The sequence below is a fragment of the Lissotriton helveticus genome, chromosome 1_1, assembly GCF_964261635.1.
Source record: "Lissotriton helveticus chromosome 1_1, aLisHel1.1, whole genome shotgun sequence".
NCBI lineage: Eukaryota > Metazoa > Chordata > Amphibia > Caudata > Salamandridae > Lissotriton > Lissotriton helveticus.
Window position 1 is genome coordinate 1,208,565,310 of NC_136057.1, and position 25,933 is coordinate 1,208,591,242.

Genomic DNA, 25,933 nt, shown 5'->3' on the forward strand with positions numbered 1-25,933 from the left:
GGGTTGGGTTTCTGATGTAGAGGGAATTTCCGTAATCAAGTCTACTTGTGACTAGTCTACTTTAGACTTGTAATCAAACCTACTTGTGATAAGATACTTGTGATAAGAGCCAGGATAACAATTCATCTGGTGTTCAGTGGGATCCACTTGAAAATCTTCTGTAGCATTCACAGGATGTGGAAGTTAAATGAGGAGACTGTGATCCAGCATTTTCTGGGCCCACTTTTTTACCATTGGCCCTCCGATGGACCTTTTATTTTCGGCTTGAGAGGGGATGGGAGTCAACATTGCATTAACCAGTTTCAATTATCATTGTAACCCATTCGACTACACAATAAGGACCAGAAATCAATAACTATGGTTAAGAATCTTTGTTACAAAGTAAGATTCAAGTTACGATACACGACTCTTAGCACCATGCTATATAAGTACAGAATAACAAAGGGGAAGCCCAAAATCCTGAAGAAATTGAGGCAGACCAACATTAGGCAAACAGGAAGCTCAGTCAGAGCAATACAAAAGATTAGCAATATAATTTGATTCTCAGAGAAGAGTCTAAGATTTTCTCACCTATAAATTAGTAAATCAAAATCACCAAAAGCAAAATCCAAGCTAAAAGGATGGTTCTAAAGTCTAAATATTCTTTAAAAAAAAGAATTTCCATGAAGGAAAATAGAATAGGGGGGAGTTACGCTGGAGGGTGTCAGCATTGCAGAAGCTTGGCCAAGAGTCCTCTTGGATCAGGGAATATGTGTTTGCCTAAGCCACACTCAGCAAAGAATCAAAGGAAGCAGAGATGTCTGAAACTCTCAAAGTTAAAGGACAAGTGCTCTTACGGTCTGGAAAAGGTTCTGACAATTAAAAATAATGTCCCCCGAGAGCATCTGTAAAAACATATCTGCCTGTCTGACTGGGAATAATTTGCCCTTTTCAAACTGGGAAGAATATACACATTCGGAGCACTGCGTTAAAGCTAGTTTGTGAAATGCAGGCTATCCTGCGGAGACCTATTGTCACAACCACAGGATGTGAGTTTGTGACCCCTCTTTCTGCCCAGAGGATAAGCTAACAAGAAGGGCAATTAATCCAATTGAAACCTGGTTAACAGAAAACAATAATGCCTACTTTTAACGTGAGAAAATATAGCTCTTTAGTTAACACTGCCTTTCACATAAAATTAATTTGTGTACAGGGCTGAGAACTGTGTCATCTGTGTATAATAACACCGGTAGACTACGTGACTCGACTTGCAGACAATCAGCTTTTACATCAACCAGGGCCTTCTCTAAACTTTTAACATGCACGTTAAATAGAAAAGGGGCCACAATGCAACCTGTTGCACCTCTCTTTTAATACTAAAATAATGTGTGCATTGTAGATCTTAAGAAAATCAAATGAAAGCCGGGGTATCACTGTGAAGATCTCTTAGAAACAAAATGATGGCCTGGTCCACCTCCATAGTCAACATGATCTGCCAGAGTTTGTCTGATGGACCCATCAAATGTAGCTGAGAGGGCCATAAATCTTAAGTGTATGGAGCCAGGACATGCAAGTGTATATTTGCCTAAGACCAGATACAAATTCAAACACTGGTCTTTATTAAAATGAGTTCCTCGGTTAGGCTCTAGGGATGTTAGGAAACAGAAACGTGGTATCAACTCCCTCAATAACAACTTAACTACTGTGAGAATATCATTTCTCTTGGTCAGGTAAGCTTTAACCCATTGTGAGAAGATGCACACAATCACAAGGACATAGCTCAACCCATTGCACACAGGCATCATGAAAAAGTCCAGTTGTATCCTGTTAAAGGGACCTCCTGATCTCCCTCTGTGACTCAGTGTTACTGCTGTTCTTCTTTCAATGTGTGGCACATATCACAGCTGCAAACTGGGCAGGTGAATGCGAAGCCTACAAAAGGTTATGAACATTCTCGCCATTCTTTATGGGGGACCCCGAAGAGCTCATAATCCCATGTTGTGATGTAACTGTCCAAAGTCATGAACCATACCAAAGCCATCCTGACTATCAGTGACATTTTTCACCCTCACCTGGTCTGGAACACAGCATAATCCAGCAAGAGCAATCAATTCGGCCACTTGTGCTGCAAATACTCCTTAAAGCCAGGAGGCTTCAAACACACCTGAGACAGTACAGATTGCGTTGGCAGCTCTCAGGTTTCCATCATGGTCTTCTATTTTTTTTTTATTTAGGGGGTTTTGTAAAGCGCTTGGTGACGCACAGCGGCGTGTCCCCGCGCTAAGGAGCTGATGCTTACTGGAAACTACCGGAGCGGAATAGCTTATTGGGTGAATAGTACAGTTTTGAGCTTGGCTCTGAAAAGTGATTCTGATGGTTCTAGGCGCAACGCCATGGGTAGTTTGTTCCATCTAGATGCTGCTAGGTACCTAAAGGATCTGCCGCCCATCCGTGCTTTAGACACCTTGGGAATGGACAGGAGCCCCGTACCGGAAGATCTGAGGGAGAGGATCAGCAGTCCTTTCAGAGGGAGGGGAGACCTCCCATTGATAATCCGATGGCAAGTACATAGTGCTTTAAAATCTACCCTGCTTCTAACCGGAAGCCAGTGCAGGGACCGGAGGGCCGCTGTAGAGGCAGCTCTTCTGGGTAGTCTGAGCACTAGTCGGGCAGCAGCGTTCTGTAAGACCTGTAAGCGGCTCAGATTCTTCTCCAAAGTCCCTAAATAGAGAAGGTTGCCATAGTCCATCTTAGATGTAACTAGTGCATGCACCAGGGTTTGACGGGCTTTAATCGGTAAGAACTTCAATACCTTCCTGAGACTTTTGAGTGTCCCAAAACATGATCCAGCCACCCGATTAATCTGAGGGCCAAAGGTCAAGTCGGTATCAAACCAGATACCCAGGTTCTTTGCTTTTTGGCAAGGGGTAGGTGTTGGACGTAGGCATGGCGGCCACCATGCCGACGTCCAGGCCGCCTGGTCTCCCCCCACGACCAGCACCTCGGTCTTGCCTCCGTTGAGCTTGAGGCAATTGGCGGACATCCAGGCAGCTAGGTCTTGCATGCATGCTCTGAAGATGTCCGCCGAGAGACCGGGCGCACGCGACAGGGAGATGACCAGCTGCGTGTCGTCGGCGTATGACACCATGCGGAGGCCGTGACTCTCTACTATGGTGGCAACCGGGGCAACATAAAGATTGAAGAGAGTTGGACTCAGGGACGAGCCCTGCGGCACCCCCTGGTCCAAAGAAACTCGCTCCGAGTAGTAGTCACCTTGCCTCACTTGGAAGCCTCGCCCAGCTAGAAATGAGTGGATCCATTTCAACGCTGCCCCTCTCACCCCTCCTTTGCTCAGACACTGTAGCAAGATGGAATGTGCTACAGTGTCGAACGCAGCGCTGAGGTCTAAGAGAATTAAGGCCATGGTTTGGCCCTCGTCAGCACCCTGCCTGAGGGTTTCAGTAGCCATGAGAAGGGCAGACTCCGTGGAGTGACGAGGCCGAAACCCAAATTGGGTAGGATGAAGAAGGTTGTTCTCCTCCACAAATTTCATTAGCTGTTTGTTTACCATCTTCTCCGCTACCTTAGAAAAATAAGGCAGCAGGGAGATGGGGCGCAAGTTGTCCAGCTTCTCAAAGCTTATGTTGGGCTTCTTGCGGAGGGGGAGCACCACAGCCTGTTTCCAGTCCTCTGGTATGGAACTGGACCGGAAAGAGACATCCAGCAGGTGCCTAATGTAGGGTTCAAGTGTCTTCAGGCTGTCCCCCAACCTTTTTGGGGAGGCGGGATCACGCGGGGAGCCTGATTTCACCGATCTGCATATTTTAACTAGATCCTCGGGTGTGGGGGTGATAAAATTGAGTAGTAGGTTTTGACCAACTTCCTCTCTTACTGAGTCTGCTGGCTCTTCCACTGCTGGTGGTATAGCGGGAAAAGCAGACTAAATCTTAGACACTTTGTCCCCAAAGTAGTTGGCAATGCGATTGCATGCTGCTACCGAGTGGTCTTCGGCTAGAGTGGAGGTTTTTGGGATGGCCAGGGATTTATATATGCTGAACAGTTCCCTAGCAGGTTCCAGGTTTCAAGTCTTTATTTCGATTTTTAACAAATCATAAAAGACACATTAAAATACAATAATAAGTCACACATGAATCTTAAAGAAAGGAAACTATTTAAAGAAAAAAGAAAAAGGAAAAATACAAAACCTCAAAACTAGATACATTTTAAAAAAGCATTAAATATCAATGAGAAGGAAACCTGAGTAAATAAAAAAAGGACACATGGTGTTTTAGCAGTACAATACGAATCAATTAGCGTGAAACCATTTCTTGCCTGGTGGATGCAGATGGAAAAATCTAATAAGGAGATGGATTCAACAGTGTACATGGATTGTCACTTTACAAGACACTATATATGGGCTCTGACAACTGAGACGTATGTCTTAACCTTAAAAACCAGGCCCAGCCCAAATATTTGGCCAGGCTTACAACAAAAAGATCGGAAGTGTTGGTCTTTAGCGCCCAGATGGCTTCAGCAGATGTTTTAAACGGCAGTCTCTGGAACAATGGTTTAAGCCATTTCTTTCGGGGTACAGTATATCTCGGACAAACAAAAAGAAAATGTCCCTCTGATTCTCTGTGACCCGGGCAACCTTTACAATAGATCGATGTCCCTGTGGACCATTTGTTAAGAAAAGAGTTCAAAGGCAATGACCCCACTCTGAATTGGTGGTACATTTTCTTGTCTAGTGGTTTGGTTATTACATCCCAATAGGGCTCTCGGAATAGATCTAGCTTAAAAGTTAAGAACCTGCCTGTGAGGCTGTTGTTGCTAGAGACTGAAACTCTTTTTAGACGAATCGAGGCCCAGTACAGGGATTTGAACTCTTGTTTAGAGGGAAAAACATGGGATGAGGGGGATAACCAGAGTTGTTCCAAGCCCATGTCAGTGAGAATGGTTTTCACAGCTAAGAACCATGGGATTTTTCCAGACCCGCTGATTGACCTAACTTCAGCTAATTCTTTAGCGAAGAGAGACAGGTCAGGGGAGGTCCATATCCGTCTCCACAAGGCCACCAACCTAAATCTAGCCATCTCATTGATCGGAGGGCATCCTAAGTCCAGACATAGAGGGATTGAGGGGGTCGATTGTGGGAGACCTATTAAGTTCCGAAGGAACTTACATTGGGTTCTAAAAAGGTTAAGCAGGTCCATATAGCCCCAGAGATCTGCGCCATAAAGAATAGCAGTGGTGATTTTTGCGTCATAGATCCTAAGGGCAGGAAGAACCCGCTTGGTGGATGATCCTTTTTGCTCTTTTATAAGACAGCCAGACAAACGTGCCAGCTTGAGATGTTGGATGTTGGTTTGATCTTTCCATCTCAAGCGGCTGTCAAGGGTGACCCCCAGGTAGGTCATGGTCTCGACTTGCTCGAGATCAACTCCATTCAACCTCACAGAACTCCGCACTGGATGGTTTCTAGTAAAAACCATAAATTTCGTTTTCCCCACATTTACCTCCAATTTGTTAATGGCACAAAACTCCTCAAAGTGGTCCAGAGCCCGCTGGAGTCCGCTGCGAGTTCTAGAGAGGAGTAAGGTGTCGTCGGCGAAGATGAGAAGCGGGAATCTCGTCCCTGCCAACATTGGGGCGTCAGTGGGGGTATCCATGAAGAATTTTACCACTTGATCGATAAGGAAAAGTGTGGGTGCCAGGACGCACCCCTGACGGACACCTCGGGTTACGGGAAATGTTTCCGTCACTTGTCCCTGGCCTCCCCACCTTACCCTCGCGTAGTTATCTTCATGGAATCTAATGATGAGATCCAGAAGTACTGATGGACAGCCTAGCTTTTCCAACACGCCCCACAATTTGTCCCTTGGCACCAAATCGAAGGCGGACTTTAGATCAATGAATGCAGCAAAGATGGTACCGCCGCCTAGCCAAACCACCTTCCAATAGATCAGGCAGAGTCTAAACACCTGATCTATGGTGCTTATTCCCGATCTAAAGCCCGCCTGCATGGGAGATAAAATGTCATCTGTTTCAATCCAGCCCTGGACCCGTCCCAAGACCATACGTGCGATGATTTTTTGTATGGAATCGTAATATGTGGCTTTCTCTATCCGGATCTTATTATGATAGACGCGTCTCTTAGCGAGATAGCCCTCTTTCAACTGGTCGTCATATGCCACTCTCCACTGTCTTTCTGCTCGTTTACAGTCCTTTTTGGCGCAGCGCAGCGCCTCACTGAATCAAGGAGCAGATCTTTGTCTGCGGGCTCCTATTATTGACCGGCCCAGTGGGGCCGTACAGTCCAGGGCAGCCGTGATGCGGTCGTTGAGCAATTTATTAGCCGTAACCACGTCATTGCCTCCTGGGGGCCCCTCCGCGGTCAGAGCCTTGGTAAACTCTGGCAGGGAGAATCTTGCCCACCTGCGTCGAGGATAATTAAGTGGGGTGGGGGTAGTGGCTTTGTGTTTGGGCAGATAGATTACAAATGGAACAAAAAAATGATCGGTCCAGGGCAGGGGCACTGGGGGAGCAACTGAGACATCCTCCCAGTTGGCAAATATTGGATCTAACAGATGCCCATGATTATGTGTTGGGAGCTGCCCCTTTAGCTCTAGCTGTAGGCTGTGGAGTTCTTGACGGAACTCCATTGCTCCTTTATCTGATGAATCTTCCCAGTGTGTGTTTAAGTCTCCAAGTAACAGAAACTTATCCCTCCTCATCGCTGTTTCTGTGACACACTCTAAAAGATTGCCTTTAAACCTGGACATAGGTCCTGGTGGGCGATGGATTAAGAGTCCCTTTACAGTTGTGCTCCCATCGATCTTTATGGTGAAGACACCCGCCTCGCATCCCGCCAGATGAACTGGTTCCAGTTTACAGGCCCATTGCTGTTTAAAGCCAATCGCTATTCCTCCCCCTCTCAACTGGTAATGCCTGAATAATATCGGGGTCAGAGTTGGCATCCAACCAAGTTTCTGTGATGAACAACAGATCTGGTTGTTTATCCGTAAGAAGATCATATACATCGTGCTTGTGACAGCTAAACGACCTCACATTAATCAGACCGCAAGACAGCAAGGAGCAGCTAGCCCTGGAGTCTGCTAACACTGTGTTGAGACGGAATTGGCAGTGTCTACACCCTTCGTTCTCCTCGACCCCTACACTGTGGTGGCCAAGAATACATGCATAGGAGGAAAGACTTACCAAATCACTCCTGCTCCATGTGATTCGACTGTCATTTTTATTTTATTTTTTATATTATATTATATTCATTTTATCAAAAAAAAAAAAAACTTCAAAGGCGGAGCCATCAACAAACATCAAATACTCTGATTCAGGTAGAGACATATCTTGTATGTCATGTCTCAGCTTGGTGCATAGTTCAATAAGATCAAGACAGTCATGCTCAGCTTCACCTTTGACAGATTCATTTCCAGGCACGGACAAAAGGGTAGCAGGATTAAGTACCGTACATCTCCTCAATGTGGCATTATCAGCACCAAGAATTACCTGCACATACTTGGTAAGATGACTTTTAGTCAAACACTGAGTTCATAGATGGGGGGACAAAAACTGTCAATAGATGAACCATGACAATGATTTCGCACTGCTCTATGCTGACACCAGTTGAGGATACGGCTTTAAGATAGCCAGGCTAAGCAGCCGCTACGGAATCTAGTGTGGCAGAAAAATATTAAAATGGCCTTTGAGCATTCCCATGCATCTGGGTTAGCACTGAAAGAGCGCAGCCCTTCCTCTCACTGTAAAACAACACATTTATTAGAATCAGGCATTCCCAGTGATTTTATCAGCCGTGAAAAAGCATGCATGCAGCTGACATCCCATGCTACTAGATCTGACACATTTTTGTGTGTATCAGCCTCTGAAAAGGCTTAGCCATTAGGGAACAGTTAGGAATTCATTGTCAACAGTAGCCCACCATTCCCAAGAACATTCTGACTTCTTTATGAGCCGTTGGTACATTTGATTTCAGAATCATTGAGATTTTCTCTTGTGACACCTTCCTTGCGCTCTTCTCAATGTGATGTCCTTGATACAGGATTTCTGACTTACAGCACTGTAAATTGGTTGGGGACACTTTATGTTCATTCTTAGCTAAGTGGTTCAACAGAGCAATTGTGTCTCTTTAACAAGCCTGCATATTTGACGCCACCAGTAGGTAGGTCGTTAAAGTACTGAACTAGGACTGAGTGATAGGGCATCACCAAAGGCACTTGATTCTTTTTGAGTATCTGATTGAAAATGAATGGACTTTTCGTATACACTTGTGGGACTCTGCACTATGCCAAAACATGGCTGCCAAAACTGAAAGCGAAAAGAAACTAGCTATCATCATGCAATTCTACATAAAGGAAGGCTTAGCAAAAATCAGTAACATAGAACCACTTGACCTCACATTGCATCTGAAACAAAGTCACAGCTGGATTCGGTATCACAGGACAGCAAGTAACAACTATGGAGTTGACCGTTCTCAAATCTTGTACGATGGGGTACTTTCCATTGAGTTTCCGCAAACCCATGATGGACTCCTCATAATATCTTTCAGAATTCCTTGCTCAATGATTGTGTCAATCACAGGAGTAATCCAGCAAAGGGTTCAGGAGTGACAAATGCAAAAAAAACAGTTGATGGACAGAATGCAGAACAATGTCATACATTCCCCCCAGTACAGAGATCTGGGCCTAAATCCATAGTTTTTTTGCTCACTATGCCATTATAGTTTGAACCTGGCCATATGCAAATAAGTATTGACCCTGTGTCCCATGGGAACAGTCCAGCCCGAACTGCCAGGCCATGTCCTCCCTGGACTGGAAACAAGCATCCTAGGACCGGTTTTTGGCTTTTAGCCCTCATCAGCCAGGATAGCTTGATTCCAGTGGCATGGAGAGCATGGGACTCACGTCTGAGCATACCCGTCCCACTTGGGGTGACAAATGCAAAAAAAACAGTTGATGGACAGAATGCAAAACTATGTCATACATTCACCCCAGTACAGAGATCTGGGCCTAAATCCATCGTTTTTTTGATCACTATGCCATTATAGTTTGAACCTGGCCATATGCGTGATTGACTATGCGTGATCACGTAGCCAAAACAGCGCCAGTCTGCTTTGCCATTTTAAAATGGCTAAGAAAAATCCTATGGCAACTTCCTGTAGGCACACAAAGAACGGTAGTGCAAGCCCTGATTGGGTCAAGGCTGGATTATGGGAACATTCTTATCCTTGGTACCAATAAAGAGACCATACGACGACTACAGGTCGTCCAAAATGCGACAGCAAGGATACTACTGAATCTTCCAAGGAGGGCGCATGTCTCTGAACATCTACGCAATCTCCATTGGCTCAAAATAGCCAACAGAACCAAGTTCAAAGCACTATGCTATATGTTTAAGATAAACACTGGAGAAGCACCAGCGTACCTATGCAAGTTGGTCCAAAAATACATCCCTACCCGTAATCTCAGATCAACCCATTTAGCGAAATTTGTGGTTCCGAGATTCAAACGAGCACGAATGGGAGGACGCTCCTTCGGATATCTGGCACCAACTTTATGGAATTCTATTCCACTAAAATTACGACTGGAACCAAACTTTAGAACATTTCGAAAAAAATATCAAGGCATGGCTCTTCGACCAAAACTAAGATTCATTTTTACTCCCCCTGGTATTGATTGACTCGATCCAAGGCACCGGGAAACCCTCTGGGTAGCTGTTGCGCCATGCAAATGGAATAAATAAATAAATAAAATAAATAAATATGCAAATCGCTCTTGACCCTGTGCCCCATTGGAACAGTCCAGACCGAACTGCCAAGCCAGGTTCTCCCTGGACTGGAAACAAATATCCTAGGACCAGTTTCGGGCTATCAGCCCTCATCAGCCAGGATAGCTTGATTGCAGGGCTTTGGAGAGCATGAGACTCACATCTGAGCATACCCGTCCCACCCGGGGTGACAAATGCAAAAAAAAACAGTTGATGGACAGAATGCAGAACAATGTCATACATTCACCCCAGTACAGAGATCTGGGCCTAAATCCATCGTTTTTTGCCCACTATGCCATTATAGTTTCAGGAGTCAGATTGTATTGTAAGATTCTCTGGTACTCAGCATTAGGTTTTACTGAAATGCGGACTGGTTCTACACCTTTTATGAGTCCTATGTCTTTCCATGAAAAGCTCCAGACTTCAGGTGACACTTTTCATGGTTCAACCCCTTTTATGACACCTATGTCTTTCCATGAAAAGTCCCACTCTTCAGGTGACCCTTTGTCTCTCAAATCTGGGGGCAGAATGTATTTTGACAACATTGGGTGCTGTCCGATTTCTGATCTCCGTCTGACAAGTTTAAAGGCAATGTCTTCAGCATGAGGTTAAAACTCAATTCCATTTGGAGTACAGTAAATTGAACAATTCAGCTTGTACAAGAGATCTCGCCCAAGAAGATCGACAGACTCAAATCACACACAACAAACCAGTGATTCTCTTCAAAGGACCCTATTTTTACAGGTACCGCTTCTGAAACTGGAGTAGTCAATTGTTTATTTAAAACTCCTATAACTTGTATTCTTTGAACTGAGAGGGGTAGGTTGGGGACTTCTGGTGTTCTCCCAGTAGAGCTGGTTTGTATCATAGAGTACTCTGGAGTAGTACCCTGATTCCCAAAATTATTGGGATTTATAGTGAGAATTTCATTCGCCTTGTATCTCTAGACATTTGGGTTGGGGCTTGTGGAACCTGCATTACCTGAGCTTGGGGTAGATTGGGATGTTGAAACCTTTGTCTCTGTACATGCTGTGTTTGAACCATGTTATTCCCCTGAGATGGCACAAATTCACCATTCTACACCTGATTCCCATTAGCCATATTACCAACATTAAATCGACCTTCTTTAAAGTTAACACATCAATGCCTGTACTCGGATCAATCGCGGCACCACACCCTCTACCTTGCAGTTAAAATCCATTTCCACCTTACGTCACTGGTACTCTCTGCTGATACACTCCCTGCATGGGACCAACATTCCCAACAAATTGTTGATTCTGACCTTGCTGTGCAGCTTCCATTTGTGCTGCCATTAACTTTTCCTTCAATTACTTGTGTTTCATTTCTAATCCCTCACTGCACTATTTAGCGTATCTTAGTATCTCATCAATGGGCTGATTCTGCCAACAAATCAAATGCTACTGAATCATGGAACTAACCTCAAGCTTTAATCCATACACAAATCTGTGAACAAAATGTTCCACGTTGTTTGCTTCTATATTCTCTGTCCCACTGAACTGTTTGAATTCCTGCAGCAGTCTCTCATAGTAAAAATGTATTGATTCCTTGGATTCTTGGGTAATTTTGTCAATCTTGACCCAATCGATCTCTTTAGGAGAGAGTTTTGATTTCAGAAATGTAATCAGTTGATTAAACTTTTTCATTACCAGGAAGGATGGCGCATGTGGTACAAGATGTCTTGCCTGCTGCACTTCCGGCCAATCCACAGGAACTTTGCATTCAACCCACAAGTCACCTGGAACCACAATTTCAAATAACGTATTCAAATCATTCCATTGAACTTTTGATATTTGTACAAATCAATCAACTTGTCTGTACCATTCCAGTAGGATCTCCCTCAATTTCGGAAAATCATTTTTAATGACTTAAGATCAGTTTTTCTTCAAGGTATGTGGACAACCCCTCTACCAGGCACTTGTCTCATGGGTAGCATGTGTCTAGCCTCATCTTCTTCTTCTATTCCAGACAAAGGAAGTTGTAACCTGACTTTAGTTGGTTCCTTTTTCTTTGACCATCTACCTTCCCATTTATCTAACTCACTTCACTTTTGAATAGAGGCAATTAATTCCTTGATGAATAATTTTGTTCCTGGTGATCTTATTTTTGCGAGATCTCAGTCACTAAAGCTTATTTAATAACTTCTTTGTAAAGCTTTACATTTCTGCAAATCAATTCCGTATCTGAGAACCAATTCAGATAATCTTTCATGAGCCTGTCCAGCATGACTGGTAATATATTTACAAGGAAATAATATTTCATCATCCTGGTAAGCACTTAATTGTGACATGTGAAGAGATCCAATTATTGTTTCTTCTAATTCTTCTTTCTAGTTAGCCACAACCATGAACCATTCACTATTAGCTCCATGATTTTTACTTCCAGTCATGGTGTCTATGCCTCTATGACAATCATCAAATTCTCAGACAGTAAGACCTGGTTGTTCTGCTTGGGTATGAAGAATTATCTCTCCACTATAGGTACTACTACTTGCATTTGACATGGAATTCATAAGGAACATGTCAGAAGTTGGCTTTCCCATAAGGATCTATGTCCTAGGGCTACTATCTTTCACAGTTAGAAGCTCATTCGTTATAGACAGGAAAAAAAGGTGATGATCTCTGAGGGAATCTTCTAATTGGGTCAAGCCCTGTTTGATTTGATGTATGGTGTGCAGTTGCATCACAACATGTATTCCCTTGTGTCAGCACCATAGGAGTCTGAGGAATAGGTTTCATTGTCAAACCCACTGAGTTGCTAGCTATAGCATGAATTCCAGTAGCAGCAGCCAAATTAGTATTCCCTGTTGATTCAGATTCATACAAAGGAACTACAGGACTAATTGCAACAGGAACAGTCAATGGATCTGAAGCATTTAGAGGAAGTTGGATTGAAGGGGCTGTCATCCCTGTATTCTCACCCATCTCATTAGAATTCATATTTACTGGTGCTACAGGCACATCAAATGTATCACCGATAGGTACATCACTGCTCCACTAGTTTGAATTACATTGGATGGAGGTGGACGGTTTAACAATAATTTGGTTATAAAATCCTCATTTGAATTGATATCACTGACTTTAGGTATGTTCTCTGTCCCGTCTCCCTGCTCTCTTTCATGGCTAAAGTCATCGAGAAGATCGTCAACATACAACTGACCCGCTGCCTCGAAGAGAACAACACCCTGGCCTCGTGCCAATCCAGATTCTGCAGCAACCACAGCACTGAAACGGCCCTCATCACCGCCACCGTCGACACCAGGACCCTGCTGGACAACAGCGAAACCGCGGCTCTCATCCTCCTAGACATCTCGGCCGCCTTCAACACCGTCTGCCACCACACCCAACGCACACCCCTCCACAACGCAGGGATCCGCGACAAAGCCCTGGACTGGATCATCTCCTTCCTCCCCGATAGAACCCAGAGAGTCCGCCTCCCTCCATTCTGATCCAAAGCCACCAAGATCACCTGCGGCGTACCCCAAGGATCATCCCTCAGCCCGATCCTTTTCAACGTCTACATGGCACCGCTCGCCAAATTCGTCTGATCGCACAACCTCAACATCGTCTCATTCGCCGACGACACCCAGCTGATCCTTTCCCTCACCAAGGACCCCGCCATTGCCAAAACCAACTTCCACGAAGGAATGAAGGCCGTGGCCGAATGGATGAAGAACAGCCACCTGAAACTGAACTTGGATAAGATGGAGGTCCTCATCCTCGGCCCTACTCCCTCCGCCTGGGACAACTCCGGGTGGTCAGCCACGCTGGGAGCTGCGCCGACACACACCGACCATGCTCGCAACCTGGGGTTCATCCTGGGCTCATCTCTGTCAATGACCCAGCAATTCAACGCCGTCTCCTCCTCCTCCTTCAACACCCTCCGCATGCTTCGCAAGGTCTACAGATGGATCCCCACCGGCCCCGGAAGGATGGTCACCCAGACCCTCATCACCAGCAGGCTGGACTACACCAATGCCCTCTATGCGGGAACCACAGCCAAACTCCAGAAAAGACTCCAGCGCATACAGAACGCCTCCGCACGCCTCGTCCTCGACATCACCAGCCACAGCCACGTCACTGCCCACCTGAGAGACCTGCACTGGCTCGAAGTCAACAAGAGGATCACCTTCAAGCTTCTCACCCATGCTCACAAAGCACCCCACGAGGCCAGACCTACATACCTCAACAAACGACTCACCTTTTACACTCCCAACCGCCAGCTTCGCTCGGCTGACCTCGCCCTCGCCACCGTTTCACGCATGCACCGAACGACCACCGACGGCAGGTTCTTCTCCCACCTCGCCTCCAAGACATGGAACACCATCCCCATCCACCTGCAACAGACCCAGGACCTGCTGACCTTCAGGAGACTCCTCAAGACCTGGCTGTTCGAGCAGTAGCAGCCCCCCTCTTAGTGCCTTGAGACCCTCGTGGGTGAGTAGAGCGCTCTACAAATGCTTGATTGATTGATTCTGTCCCCTTCTTCTTTTTCTTGCCCTTGTGTTCACCTTTCCTTGCTTCCTCACTCATTAATGCAGGATATAGTGTTGTTCCCTCGATCATATCACTTCTCCAAGATTTCTGCACTGCATCCCATCTAGCATCCACACAAGAGCGTTTGGCTTTCTTGACCCTTCTTTGAAATGTCTCTCTCTTTCTAAGATAGGTTGTATGTTCCCAAGCATTAAGTGCTTCATATTGTGTAAGCCTAGGAGACAGTTTCGTGCCATACAGTATCCTCCTTAAATGTTCAATAATTCTGAGATCAAATGTGCGATAATGAGGATATGTCAAAGGACCATCTTTCTCAGTGATCTTATGCCATTGTGTAAGCCAAATACGTGTGAAGACCCATGTCTATTGCCTTAATGTGAGCCAGCGTACTCTCGTGTGGTGATTCTTCCCCCTGTCTAACAGGCACAGTCATACCTCCCTTCACTAGGCTCTGTAACGTTTTAAAGAATTTAATTTTTATAAAAATATACAACATTCACATATTACTTTTCGTTGAAACTAGGATATGATTTTTCACCCACAATCCTCTGTTCAGAGATCACAACCAATACCAGCACAACTCTTTATGATGTAGCGAACCAATACTAGCATAGCTGTGCACTAATTGACTGATGCCAGCGTGGCACACTGTGAGGTCAATCTCAATCCTTGTAGCAGCTCAACCTCCTTTACAATATTTCACTAGCACGTTCTCTTAATTTATGCACAAAACAAATGCAAGCAACTTCAACAACTAACTTTGCTTCTCTAATGAAATTAAATATTTTTCCAACACACAAGAGAGTCTGATGCAACACTTTCTAACCTATACTGACACTCACTTCAAATGAAACATTGACCAGCTGGATCTCACTGGGATTGATGCAGTACTTCACTGTGTGCTGAGATCAACTATACCAATCACATCTCACAATCACACAAAGATAAAGTCCCTATCTCAATAATGCTGTTGATGAATTCTCACGATCAGCACCATAACACAGCAGACAACTACACTGTCTTCTAAGCTGATAACTTGACTTTTAGTCTCTCTATTCCAGGATCTTAGGCCATGACAGACCTGATAACTACTTCAGCTTCTCTGTGTTAAGTGTTACATTCACACAACTTAAATTATCTCCGTAGAACACTAAACAGCCTCTGCAAAATACAGCAATCTAAGCATAAGCACTTACAATGAGCAACACTATTAATACTCACATTCCTCTGCTGCTGCAATTTGTTTTCGAACCCCTGGAACTCCATCAATTCTTTGAGCGAACCATGGGCTTTTGAATTTTGGACTGGGCTTGGTAAGTGTGTCAGTGGAATACCATCCAGCGTACTACTGAGTTTGATCCAGCATTTTCTTACCATTGGTCCTCCAGTGGACCTTGTATTTTACGCCAGAGAGGTGATTAGGAGTTTACATTAAATCAATCAGTTTCAATTAACAGTGTAACCCTATTGGCTACACAATAAGGACCCACAATCAGTAACAATGGTTAAGAATGTTTATGACAAATTAAGAATCAAGTTAAGATACACAACTCTTAGCAACATGCTATATAGGTACAGAATGCCAACAGGGAAGCCCAACCTCCAGAAGAAATCGAGCAGGCCAATATTAGGCAAACAAGAAGTTGTCAAAGCAATACTAAAGATTAACAATAAAATGTGATGCTCAGAGAAGACTCTCATGTTTTCTTGCCTATACATTAGTACATATAAATCACCTAAAGTAAAATCCTAGTTAAAAGGATGGTTCTAAAGTTTAAAGGATCTAAAAAATGTGGAACTTCTATAAAGGAAAATAGAATTGGACAGGAAGTTAAGCTGGAAGGTGTCACCATTACAGAAGCTCAGTCAAGACACTTTTTGTGCCAGGGAATAAGTGTCAGCCTAGGCCATGCTCAGGAAAGAATCAAAGGAAGCATAGAGGTCTGAACCTCTCAAAGTCCAAAGGACAAGTGCTCTTGGGTTCTGGAAGCATTCTGAGGAAAGTCTGAAGGGATCAGAAGGGAACCACTCTCCAACGGTGTGAACACTAAGTTATAACATACAAGAGTCTCCTGGGCAACACCCCTTTAAATACATCATCAGCGGTCAATTGTCTTTCTCCACTTCTACTGCTGTAGACTGCATCACTTGCAAAGTGTCTCACACTGTGTTGGAAGGTGGGCTATTAGTGGTGGTAAGTAGGCATCTACTACTGCCAATAATGTCAACAGACCCAGTCTAGGGTCCAGTATAGGTCTCATTAAATTATTCACATGCTCAATCCCTGGCAGCTTAACTGGGAGCAGACAGGCTTAACTTAAGAGACAGGTTTGCAAAGCATTGAAAAACAACAATTCGGTAAACAAGTAAGACACAACACACAATAAAAATCCCACACCAATTTATTAAATTAGGAAATATTTTTGAGTTGTATTTGGAGCTTTATCGGTCGTGGTCCCTCGATGCTCTTTACCAGTCCGTATATGATGAGGGAACACCTATTTGACTTTCACGGAGCTCGTGGTCAAACTCAGGAAGTCAGACCTCCTCAGCTCTTCAGAAGGACGAACCTGGTATCTGGGCTGGGTCGCAGTTGAAGGTGGCTGGCTTGGCGCTAGTGGTTAAGTCGGTCACTTTATGGAACTTTTTGAAAAGTTGATTCAAACTTCTGGAACTTCTTCATGAAGTTCCTCTTGAGAGTCCAAAGGGTCCAAAACACAATCAAAGGGACTGGAAGCTCCAAGATAGTCCTTGAAAGTTTGGAACCACAATTCTCACAATGCACCTAGACAAAACCCTTAAAAGTCCACTGGACCCACTCCAGGCAGTGGACTCTTGGTGGTGATGATGCCGGTGAGCTCTGTTAACCTGTAGCTTGCAGGAAGTCCACTCTTTAATCTTTTAGAAGCAAGGTACATCCACAGGGCTGTAGATCTAGATAGTGCAGCAGGGACAGTCAGTCAGTCAGTCAGAATGCAGGGCCTGCTGGTGCAAATAAAGTTTCCAGCATGGCAATCCTTCTTCTTCTCTAAGTTTCAAGTGGCAGATCTGAGAGGCTCTGCACCTCTCGTATATTTATTTAGGGCTCTCTGGGGTCAAGCAGAAGAGCACTCCTGTCCAATGAGGGGCAACACTCCATAGCATGACCACTTCTGCCAAAGTGTGGCATAATCCTCTCCCAGAAAGCACTATTGCTCCAAAATTTTGTATGGCTGAAATTTCAGCAGAGCATAAAGAGCTGACTAAAATAACTCTCAATATAGCTTATTTCCATAATTCTCCTCCTCCTAGGATCTGCAGATTTTTTCCATAAGTCCCCTGTCTGGGTCAGAGGGGTTGGGGGTAGATAGACCCTGCATTCCTGCCTGTCCTATTCCTCCTTTGAAGCTTCATACTTTATGACCCGTCCCCCCTGCTCTGTCATTCCTGTGTAGCAGTGCCCTCTCAAGCAGACAGGCTCTCCCGGGGTGAGCCACTTGTCACTTCATCAAAGCGGCCTGGCTAATCCTGTTAACTATGGCCAATCAGGGAAGACTGCAGGAAGGCTGAATTTTGGCTTACAGACAAGAAAGTCTTATAACTTCTTTTCTGTATATTTTAGAATAAATTCAACAATGGCATATTGTTGGATTTATCAATACTGTTCTCCTAATTCTTTGAATGATAGGTATTCAATTCCTAGCAATATGCATGCATTCATGGACTATTGAAATGTTATCCTATTGGGGGTAGGAATCTACAATAGGGAAACTGCAATGTGCAATTTCTCCATCACCAGGGTATATAGACCATATTTTATAAGGGACCTGCATAGCATAAGGTTACATGACCTCCCACCCCTGGGACACCTATGGGAGACCTTGGGGACCCTGAATATTCAACAATGGTATAGAACCTCACTCGACAATTTTACAGCACCCAAGTTGATTTTGGGAGACACTTTACAACAATGGGGGAAGTGAAATGTGCTATTTTTCTTTCCCCAGGGTGTATAAAACATCTTTTATAGGGACCCTTCTCATAATTACATGACCTCCCCCACCCCTGGGCCACTTAGGGGAGACCCTGGTGGTACCTAATATGTAACAATATTGTTGATTATCACTTTCCAAGTGCCCCTACCACCACAATCGTGTTTGCAGTTAATTTTATTTTAGAAAAAGTGCTGTAAGACAGAGTTGCTCTGAAAAAAGTGCTCTGGCATTCAGCCGTGCACGCATACAAGTGCAGAAAGGGCTTCTGGCTTCTAAAATGCCATACTCTATTGTATACTTGGAACTTATAGGTAGTTTTCATCCCATGTCCTATTATCTACTTGGGACTTATAGGATAGGTCACACCAATTGCAAGTGTACCCTAATACATAGTGTACCCTAATGCCTGTGTGTGTTTTCAACTGTGTTTTCAACATAGAACTGGCCGTGGGTTTGGATAGACAGAGCCCAGGGACAGTCAGAGTCAGTTACTACTAGTACCAGTCAGCAAAAAATGGGGGTGCACAGGACACAAATCAAATCAAATCAAAACGAGCTTTATTTGATTTCAGGTAACAAAATCATAAAAGCATCCATACAGTAAGAGAAAAAGTTCATCTTCTAATCTTACAATAAAAATACATCTATATACAATAATCCACTTAATGATACTAGTAAATTCATGCTATACTTATAAACATATGATTCTTCCTTTGGAGAGATTATCTGTTAGACTCTTCCCGGAATTCACTGGTTGTTTACTTTCCTGTTCCTTATTACATTCTTTAGGAATCCCGCCATGGAGCCAATACAATAAAAACTATCCAACATCTGTTAATAAATAAAAGCAGGATGACATTGCCTCCAACCTCCCTGTTTTAGTCGAGGCTTTAACCATCTTTGCCTTTCTGTGGAATAAAACTTACAGAATAAAACCACATGAATCGTACTTTGTTGTGATACATTGTCACACGGGCATTGGCATAACTCTCTTGACCAGTCGTTGATGTTTGGATACAAAATTAAATGGTGAAAGGTCCCAAATCTAAATCTGGTCAAGAGATATCTTTCATATCTACTCTGGACATATTGCAAGTATGGTTGAATACTACACGTGGTTGTGATCAGTTGATGATAGATCACTGTAGGTTTATTCAAGGCAAGAGCTAGCCTATTATCTTCTAGGTGAGTCATAACGGCTCCTTTGAACTCTTTGCATTTAATGGTATTCAAGCTATCAGGCAGGGAAAAATATTCAGGATGGCCAATGTACTGCAGGAAATTCTCAACATAATTTAGCCATAGAATTTTACAGGAGTTGTCTAATTTCATGGCATCCCTCATTAAATCCCTGTTAAGGGCGCACTCTCTGTAGTCCAGATTCTGTGCCATAAAGGGACTGGATGGGCCCTAATCAGGTCAGAAATATGTGTAACTCCCAGCTCAGAATGGCAATTGAAAACTGGTGCACTTTTTGGAACGCTTAAGAGGGACCTCAAAAAAGCATTTTTCGTATGCTGAATTTGGGTACAGTCTTGGAATCCCCAGATTACCGCCCCGTAAAGAGCTATGCTCACGTATTTTGTGCGATAAATCTTTAGCATGATTTCCAAAGGCCTTTCCCCCAATTTTTTTTGAAAAATTTAAGAGGGCCGCTATAGACTTCGGGAAACATCCTTTACCACGCGGATTTTACTCTGCGTGGCTTTTAGAACGCCTCCGTTACAACGCAAGTCGTAACCACGACTTGTGCTGGAGGGCACTACAGGATTGAAAATAGTATATTTACTATTCCAACACCTTTCCTAGTGTCCACAGGGACTGGTGTTAGAATAGTAAATTATACTGATCTAAATCCGCGCCCACAACGCAAGTCGTAGTAACGACTTGCGTTGTAAGGGACGCGTTGTAAAGGAACGCGTTGTGACGGTACGCGTCGTACCGTCATACATCCATAGACTTCATATATAGTAAATACCTAGCCTTAACGGCTGGTACCCAAGCACCTGTCCTTTCAAAAAGCACGCCCAAATAGCTAAATGAGTGGGTGGTTTCAACGTCGCTCCCCCCCGCCTGAAATTTTCTTATCTTGTTTTTCATTGTACCACAGGACATTACAAAGCTTTTCTTAGCATTCAATCTCAGGCCAAGCCTATCCATAAAGATGGAGTAAAAAGAAAGTGCCCTCTGTAAACCAACTTGGCTGCTAGCCATGAGGACAGCGTCGTCGGCGTAAAGGAGGGATGCGATCGGGCGGCAGTTTACATATGACGGATCCCTATTATGTGACACCAACTCCTGCTCCAAGGTGTTAGTTTATAGAGAGAACAGGAGTGGCGCCAACACACAGCCCTGCCTTATGCCTTGTTCTATTTTAAACGGGGCTGTGCACTCGCCGATGCTTCCATAGCGGACCTTTGCAGTGGCCTCAGATATAAATGATTTAAAAATTGAATTAAAACAGGGTCAACTTTTAGTTCCTTTAGAACCCCTCATAGCTTTTCGTGGACTACGCAATCAAAAGCCGCGGAGAGGTCTACAAAGGCCAAATAGAAATGCCCAGATTTTGCCTTAGAATATTTACCAATTAAAATGCTTACATTTAAAATCTGCTCATTTGTACCTAGATAGGCCGTAAAACCATATTGGACGTCGCTTAAAACCTTGTTTTCTTCGATCCATCCCTGCAATCGATCTAGGACAATCCTGCCTACCACCTTCATCAAAGAGTCCAACCAAGATATCGGACGGTAGCAGGAAGGATTGTCTTGATCACCCTTTTTTAACCTCTTCCATGCTGCGGTCGGCCATTGGCGTCCACTGGCTCCTGTCAGTTAGGCCAAGTCTGACAGATCTGACAGGGATGGAATCCCTTCCTCAGAGGTCAGATCCTCCCCATCAGGGTCAGATTCCTCCTGCACCTGGGCATTGGCTCACCAGACCCAATGCGCTTGTCCTTGGATGCTTGGCCCATTTGTCTTCCAGGCATCTAGCCTTTCCCTTCTGGATAGGTTGTGACCTGATCACAGCGCATCCACTCATAGAACTCCAATATTCTCATATGGAGACCTTTCTCCAGCTCTGACCACTCAGATGCTTCAAGATCATTGCCCAGTAAACACTAAACTAGGAGTACAGGAGACACAGCTACTTTCATACAGCATGTCACACCTCCCCATTCCAAATCCCCCATAGTCATGGGATGAAGTTTGGTACTGCTGTCTGCATATATCACCTGGTGAAACTCACCAGGTAGCATTCTCTCTTGAGGCACCTAGGTATCTAGGACCATAGTCACACTAGCCCCTGTGTTTCTCAGAGCCTCAACCTCAGTCCAATTGACGTTAGGCATCTGCCTGTATGTATCCATGTTTGGAAGTAAGGCGGCCGGGGTTGAAATGTTCATCCCACCCAGGGACACTAAGGTTGCCTCTGCCACTTTCCTGCCCCTCTCTGGGGCACTCTCTACCCCCACACGTATACTAATAGTCCCTGGGGATGACCCACAAGTGGGGGGCTTCTTTGTGCAGACAGCATCTTCCTTCGTGTGCTCTGGCTGATTACATTCAAAGCACTTTCCCACCTTTGAGGGATCGAACAACCTACCATTCTTTCCATGATACCCTCTCCTTCTAAATTTGGGTTGACCCCTCCCCCCACCCCTCTCCTGTTCAGGACTTTTGAGGATTCCTTCTGTTTTTTACCTTCTTTCCCTGGGTTTTCCCCTGGGGAGGGGACTTTTTCCCCTTCTTTTGATCACCCCCTGATGCTGATTGGAAACCTGGGTTCTCACCCACTCATCAGCTGCTTCCCCCAGCTCTCTGGGGTCTGGCCACTAGGTACTGGCAGAATGAGTCAAAAATTGTTCCTTCAAAAACAAATTATACAATTCATCATATGATGGTATTCAGGAGGAGATTGTATTTATCAGTACAGAGTTTTTTTCTTTCATATTTTGTATCTGAAAGTCTTTATCACATTTTTACATGTTTGCTTTATTATTTACATGGTAAATTTTTCAATGGCTTTACTGGCACTTTGATTCTTTGAACCAAGCAAGAAACCCGTCTTGCCTCTTTCTGTAAATTTCCTGGCTTGCTAACCAATAGGCACTCTGGCACTGCACCCACTGAAACAGGCATACTTTGTGTGAGTTGTTAGTGCACCTACTAGAGGTACTGGCCTTCCATGAGGAATAATTGGTTTATCCTTGTCCGACTCACGGCACTCATCCCCCCTAATCAACTGTAAAATCAGGTGATGGTGCATTCGAGAGGGTTTGGAAAGTCTAACCTCTGGATGGAGATCGGAAAAAGGAAATGTGGCATTGGGAGTCACATAAAAGGTTCAGGTATATCCACCTCAACTTCGCTCATCCCCAAGTACTTACTTCTATATAGTCTACATACTAACAACTAATTCATAGGATACCATATAGTATATATGAAAGTGGCAAAATATTTTAATCCCTATCGTTTTTTATTTTTTATTATGTATATTTAGGTGACAAACGATCCCATTGCCAGATTGTTGCAATAATAATGTTGTAAACTAGAGAAACTGTCAAATTGGAATAGGCAGACAAAACAACAGCTGTTTGTGAAGTCAGTAGTGACTAGGACCCTGATTAGCTAATTAAGATTAACATTTTCAGCAGGTGGGATAATTATCTGCTCAATGCTCAAAGATAAGTGGCCTGGGGCTCCTGCGATCGAATTTTCTAGGTTCAGGAACCCCAGAGTGGATTTTAACGGCTTGAAAATCTGTTTGATCAAATCAACTTCATGTGGGGCTTCAAGTGTAGCTCGACTCTGGTCTCAGGTCCTGGCCCTACCCCCGTAAAAAGGTGCATTTAAACATGTATCTGCTCTCTGTCACCCTCCTCAGCCTGCTCCCCATTCCCACACCCTGCCCAGCACCCTTGGCCACATTTACCACCTGCTTGAAGGAGGCAGTGATTGTGAGCACTAATCATCAATTAATTGGTAATTCTCAGTCGAATTCCACCAGTAAAATCAAGTTCTATAAAGTTATTCCCCGTTTGCAGGGAACTGAGTCATAATGCATGTAGTGGGAAATAAGGGCCAGATTTAACAATTCCAGGTGGTATCGCACCTTAAAATAAAGGAGATTAGGTTTGCAAATGATTCATCCCAGAATGGGGAACACCATTTGGAGCTGATGGAAATAAGTCCCAATCTGAAGACGTTTAAGACTTGCTTGGGCAGGTGGTAAATGTTGTGGGACTATTTCATTTGTTATGAGAGGGTGAAAGGAGCACAGGGCCACTGGAGGGCACGTTGCATTTATTTCAACTGGAGGAGTTTCTTCTGTTCCCCTCAGCTGAAGGGTGTGGGTGGGTGAGTGTGGGGGTGTTGACGCAGAAGCTCCCCTAGCCCCTGCAGCTCCACAGGGAAGCCTGGGCCAATATATACAAAACCAGAATTATCTGGCCTGGAGTTTGCGGACTAGATAATTCTGGACTCTGGCACTCTGGGAAAGATACAGCCAGGGCCGGCTTTAGGACAGTGAGACCAGTGAAGCTGCACCTGGCAGTGAGTTGGGGAGAGGGCACCATGTTTAGAAATAATGAGTTTAAAAGCATTGCAGTGTTGCTTGTGTGTCCAGTAGTTTTCAGGCAACAACAAAAATGTCAAGATAACTCTGGTGAATAATGTTTTTGCTTGAGTAACATCAGAGTTTTTTCTAGGGACAGTTTTCAATCATAAGTAGCGCAGATTGTTAATGTGCCTGCTGCAAAGAACGTGCACGTGCAAATCACAGAATCTCAGTGGGTTATTGCTTTTGTCAAGATCATTTTGTTACTTGCAGATCATAAGTTACAATCCTAATACAGCACAGTCACCTATGAACTGCCATCAAAGACCTTTATGCGAACTGCATGGTATACTTTAGGTCTTTATGTTTTCACCAGTCTTTCATTAGCCTAATGTTTCTACAAATAGCTTGGGTAGAAATGGATTTTTATTCGGAAAGGCACCACTGTGGTCATTTTTAAAATATGAGTTTGTGCTTCTCCAGACCAAATACTTTTAAAATATATTGCTACCAGGGCCACGTGTGATTCCCACACCTTGTGATCCTCATCGTTTTATGTAACAACTTCATATAGACAGATTTACACCTGCAGTATTGATTGTCTGCCTATATTGTTTGTATGATGTAAATGCTCAGACACCCTACACAGATATGAGTAGTGCCATAAAACAAATTAAATGTATGTGAGAGAGGGGATATGGAGAGGTATGGGGGCACTGTTTGAGATGGTAGTGAGGGAATCCGTGGAGGTCATTGGGGGAGGGGCACCCAACAAAGGACTGCTGCCCCGGGCACCACCATCCTGGGTAGAGTTGCCCGAGGAAGAGAACCCGCCGTTCTTAATCCTGCCAGCTGGTATCTATGCACGTAACCACGCTTAACTCGTAAAGACCTTTGAAAATACCAATGCACTTTATTTTAATTTTCTTCCATACCGGTTGCATTAGCGAAATCCTCCGACACCTCCCAGCTGAATGTTTGCTAGGAAAAGAGCAGCCCAGCGAAGATTGCTTTTGTTTTTTGCTCTCAATGTCAGTTGGAATTTGTGATTCCTCGGGTTAACGGGAAACCTTCCAAGCAGAACAGAGTGATTTCTGGATATGATGGAAAAGATGAACCCCAGCTGAAAAAAATGAAATTGCTCATTGCTGATTCCTTAAACCTATTTTTAGCAATCAAAAATCTCATATTCCTTCAAGGCACGTAAATAACTCAGTATTAGAGACTGAGTTTTATTTTTTTTCATTGCCTAGTACTGTTAGTAATTTCAATAATGCGCCAGTAATGCAAAAAGCATCCACGTTGAATGTAATAATGTTCACGAATTTCAGTCCTGTAGGTGACGCTGTGGGTACATGATTGAACTCAGAGTGAAAGAAGATGCCGCAGTTCTGCAGCACTTTCTACAACCCCGATACAGGAAGAGTTATCATCAATATCTAAATATAATAAGGCGATTTTACAAAAGAACGCTGTAGTACGCAGACGCGGTACTTTATATGCGTGGGCATGTCTTTTAATTATTGTGAATAACAGACGAGGGAAAAACTATTGGAGGTAATACGAAGAAATATGTTTAACAAACTTCCCTTTGAAGTAATCCACGCTGTCCACGATAGAGAAGTGGGTGATTTCCGTTTGTATTAAGATATTGCATAGGCTTTAAAACAGAAAGAGTCCGGTTTATGAATACAAGTGTAACTTAACTCCAGGCGAAAATAGCATCGTGGCACTTTAACATAAACTTATGGAGTATTCACAAAACCTTCCTCTAACACTTCTAACTCTATGATAGAGCATCTTACCTTTAAAATATACATGTTCGGGGTTGGGGAATTTGCAACATTTGTACTTTACATTTTGAAATCTTTGATATCTGTGACACATTCGTTGCCGAACATATCTCTTCTTTCTACACAATCTCATGTGGGACACGGTAACGACTGACCCGCTCACACTCAGCCCGATTTACACTTGGACCTTTCATGTTTGACCTACACGAGCCATAACGTGCACTTGTTTGTGAATCCCAATCGGGTCACCCCAAAATATTTGCTTATGATTTATCTGGCCTTTCCTCGAACTTGATTCTGAGAACCACCCACAGTC